Source organism: Podarcis pityusensis (assembly GCF_964106645.2).
Source record: "Podarcis pityusensis genome assembly, chromosome: 14".
NCBI classification, from domain to species: domain Eukaryota; kingdom Metazoa; phylum Chordata; class Lepidosauria; order Squamata; family Lacertidae; genus Podarcis; species Podarcis pityusensis.
Window position 1 is genome coordinate 19,325,203 of NC_138039.1, and position 4,656 is coordinate 19,329,858.

The 4,656-nt window shown below is 49.0% G+C and overlaps 1 pseudogene across 1 annotated transcript; it reads right to left on the reverse strand.

Annotated features, from left to right (window-relative positions):
• Nucleotides 1-2,063: 2,063 nt before the first annotated feature.
• LOC308463547 (myeloid-associated differentiation marker homolog pseudogene) lies at nt 2,064-4,326 on the reverse strand (annotated as a pseudogene). Its single transcript has one exon. The product of its transcript is annotated as a myeloid-associated differentiation marker homolog pseudogene (transcript).
• Nucleotides 4,327-4,656: the final 330 nt, after the last annotated feature.

The following is a 4,656-nucleotide window of genomic DNA, read 5'->3' on the forward strand; positions in this document are numbered from 1 at the left end:
GAGATGCCAGGGATGGATCTGGGTACCATCTGCATGCAAAGCATGTACTCTTCCAATGAACTCTTGACTCCAAAGGATGAATATAAGAAGTCATAGTGGTGTAGGAGTTACAGTGTTGGACTAGGACCTGGGAGACCAGAGTTATTACCCACCTTGGTCAAAGAGCTCTCTGGATGAGCTTGGGCCAGGCACTGCCTCCCAGCCTCACCTACCTCACAGGGTAAAGGTAAAGGTAAAGGTAAAGGGACCCCTGACCATTAGGTCCAATCGTGGCCGACTCTGGGGTTGCAGCGCTCATCTCGCTTTATTGGCCGAGGGAGCCGGCGTACAGCTTCTGGGTCATGTGGCCAGCACGACTAATCTGCTTCTGGTGAACCAGAGCAGCACACGGAAACGCCATTTACCTTCCTGCCGGAGCGGTACCTATTTATCTACTTGCACTTTGACGTGCTTTCGAACTGCTAGGTTGGCAGGAGCAGGGACCGAGCAACGGGAGCTCACCCCATTGCGGGGATTCGAACCGCCGACCTTCTGAACACCACAAAAGGCAAGAAGAAGTCTCATGTACCTGCAACCTGGTCCCTCCTGCTTTCACTTTCGTTACCCTATCTCTTGGCATAATTTTTCCAACTAGGGCAAGAAGCCAGACTTTGGACCATCATGCCTGCAAGGAGAACTATGTGGAGAATTATCAAAGATGGGCTATCTCTTGCCAGGCAGCTGCAAGATTAGTACAAGATTAGAACTTCGTGCAATAAGGCATTCGCACTTTCCAGAAGTATTGCGAGAAGGGCTAAACTGAAGTCAGGGCAGATAAATCCGGTTAACAATTGTTGCGATCTCCTGAAATACTTGAACCCACCACACCTGGACCACAGGCCAGGACCACCTGGAACATCATCTCCAAAAGAGCATCCTCTGAGCTGGATTCATGCGACAGAACTTAAGAGATGGTATACCATTTAAAGGATTGTCCCTCGCAGTCTCACCGAGATCCAATTTCCTTGGGCGTTTCAACTGCATTACGTTCCATGCATTCTCAGGAATTTTTCATCCTAGATCTCCTTCCCTTAATCTATATTCATATGCCATAGATAAAAGGGCTTGATGCAGCACTGTTAGCGCACCTTTCAAATTTGGACCTGCAGCAGTGTTCAGAAAAAGCTAAGCTCCCTGGATGCAGCTCTCTAGAGTGAACTTTGCAAAAGTCCGCCTATTGATTAATTGCAGTCGGTTATGACACGTTCCCTCCAGCTTAGCTCTCAACTGAATGCTACCTAGGAACTGACCAGCCGCAAAAAAGTCATTTATGCTATGCAGCCCCTTTGTCTTCCCCTCTCCCTCTGTCTTGCTGTGCTTTTGTCTAAGATCTCGAAACACTGGTGAAACTAGAAGTGCAGCAGTGGCAACAGGATGGTACCAGATAGTGTGCCCACTTCTGCCAAGTTTTCAACGTCGTTCTCAAAAATGGATTCAGGACCTCTTTACGTTTGCCTGAAGAAATCATTCTTAGCTAAAGAGGTCCTGAACCCACTTCTCAGAGCAACATTGGCCTGGAGGGCCATCTTAGCACAATTAAAGCAAGACCCAGGGTATACCTCTACTCCCCTATGGGATGCAAATTAATTGCCACAACTGGCATGGATCATGGTTTACTCGTAAATTAAGAATCATGGATCACTGGCAGCCCTCATACTATACAGAATCCTTTTGCTGACTGTGCCTATTATTAACAGGGCTGTTTGCAGTATAAAAACATAAAAATACACCACATAATAACAAACAAGAAGAAGAAGAAGAAGAGTTTGGATTTGATATCCCGCCTTTCACTCCCCTTCAGGAGTCTCAAAGCGGCTAACATTCTCCTTTCCCTTCCTCCCCCACAACAAACACTCTGCGAGGTGAGTGAGGCTGAGAGACTTCAGAGAAGTGTAACTGGCCCAAGGTCACCCAGCAGCTGCATGTGGAGGAGCGGGGAATCGAACCCGGTTCCCCAGATTACGAGTCCACCACTCTTAACCACTACACCACACTGGCACAAACAAAACAATACCCCTGCCCAGTTCAAAAGGCCATAGATTTTATTATTTTTTTAGCTAAAATCCTGGGAGACAAGGAATGTATGAATAAGAGCTCTGTTGCCCCACCCCCAGCAATTAAGGAAAGCTTGGTAGATTAATCAAATTAATTTTGAATAATCAATTGGGAGGAAAAAACATTAGTTTTGGAAGAAAAACACATACAGCCTTTGTTCTTAGACACCGGATGTGTGTGTTGCAGGAAGAGATAAAGTAAGCTGTGTTTGTGCAAATAGTATCATATGCATCACCACCTTCGTACAAAGGTGAAATATTAGTCCCTCTTGCCAAGGTGCCAGATTCAGCTGTGATAGGATTCTGCACCCGGTGCCCTTCTCAGTTTTTTCACGCCCAAGTTCTTCTTCCCGTTCCTGCAAACACCTCCCTTCCTCTTACCAGATAGCTGCCTTATTGGGGGGGGGGGGGAGCAGCAGCTGATACAGAATCACTGACCGGGCTTTTGCAAACCCTTTCTCTTTCCACGGAGAAACTCTCAGCAAGACTTGGCAGGGTATTTCTAATAGCTGCATATAAAACATATGAAATGATGTGCTGGTGGCGTCTGCTCCCTCAGGAAGCAGGGTTCGGCAGGACAGGTTCAATCCATGCATGGAATAGTTCTAAAATGAAAACTAGTATTAAAAAGAGATGAACAAACAAAAACCACCCAATAAACGAATCCGGGCAAAGTCTTGGGGTGGCCTCTCTGTCTTACACATTATGAACGTCATCGACATTCCTAAGTGGTTTCGGTCCTATCCAGGTGAGCCCGCTTAAGCTGGTGTGGTAAAGAAAACCATTTTGGTGGAGAAGACGAGGTCCACAATGTAGGCAATGAGGTTGAAGATGGTCAGAAAGGTCACCCCGAGCTTATTGTTCCATTTGATACACTGCGGGTTAGTCCTGAAACATGTCGAAGGCCTAGAGGAACCCTCGAAGGCATATATGGGCCATACAATGGCCGCTGTGAGGTACAGGAGCACAGCCAAGCTGTTGAAGCCCACCAGAGATTTCTCCAAGGGGATGGGCAGGGTGGCAAGGCAACGGCCGATGGTGAGGATGACAATGAGCAACGTGACAATGAAGCAGATGCAGTAGACGGCCAGGCACCACTGCAGGCCGGGCTTCTCTGCATAGATTTGGTAGCTGGCCACCAAGGAGAAGATGAGGCAAGCCAGGTAGGTCTCAAAGACTTTCAGGAGGCCGGGGATGGTGGCCAGGAAGGTGCTGACTTCTCCGACTTTGGCCTGGGTCAGTCTCACTTCGATGGCGTAGGTGATGAAGCAGAGGCAAGACGCGGCAGTTGCGATCCCTTCGTAGCTGCAGTCACCCGTGCAGCGATCCGGGATGAAGACCGACGGGTACAGGATGGAGGTGGTGAAGATCATGAGAGTAGCCAACATGGAGAAGGCAGAGGTGAAGTCCTGCCAGGACAGAGGCAGCGACTGGGCCACGCCGATGAACTCCACGACCACAACGAAGACAGAGAGGCTGAAACAGAAGCACCAGGTAAACATGGACCAGGCGCCTTCAGAGCCAGCATAGTTCCTGTGGACAGACACCAAGCTGAAGGCCGTGCAAGAGAAGAAGATCTCAAATATCCGGACAATCCCCAGTGGCGAGATCAGCGACCTGGCATTGAGTGTTGGCATGGTGCCCCCGACACAGAGGAACTGGCCCACCAAGCGTGTTGACACACAGCCAAGGAGACGGCGGAAAGAAAGAGCTTTGCTCGACGTGGGGGCAAGGCTGCAAAGCTGGTGACGGAGCGCAGCGGGTGTGTGCGTGTGGCACCAAGTCTGGGTGCCGCTTTGAGGAACAGGAACGCCCAGCTGGAGTGGATGGGCTTGGCTATCCCTCCTTCCAGGGGGAGGGAACCTGGTGGTGCAACGGGCAAAACAACCTGAGTCTTGCAGCTCCCGAGTGAAAGCGGTGTGGAAGGTCTCTGCTGAAATCGGAGAGAGAAGCCGAGAAGCCCTAGAAGAACAGCCGCCGTGTTATTCCTGCAATGTCGCGTCTACTTAACTTTTTTAAAAATGAAAACAATGACACAAAAACAAAAGCTGTCTCTCAAGGCAGAAAGCAGTTCCTGGAAGATGATGGCATCATAGGGTGTGTCAGGCTAAGAGAAAGCCCCAGGGCAGGCCAGGAGGAGGAGGGAGAGCGGTTGGATCTCTGAGCCCTAGGTTTTATACTTCTCTGGCTCAGAGCAGGAAACCTGTTCAGGAAGTGAGAGGCAGGTGGATGATTAATGACAGAGGATTAAAAAGTAACCATGTCCAAGCCCTCGTTTTGTAGCTGGTTGTGTGCTTTACCCAGGGCTTTTATTAAAGATGGAACTCAGTTCCGGCACCTCTCAGGTGGGCGCCATTGCCATTATAAGAAAACAAGAGAGGAATTCATGGTGAGTTATGGTCTAGAAAAATAGCACTGGGTTTACCTGCCCCCACCACAAGACTACAGGTAACAAGGGATTTCTGCAGGTGAAACTGGGAACAATCCACATCTAAAACTATGGGATTTTTTGTTGTTACAGTGGAGGCTCAGAGTAGGTTTCTAATCAATGAAGATGTAAGGA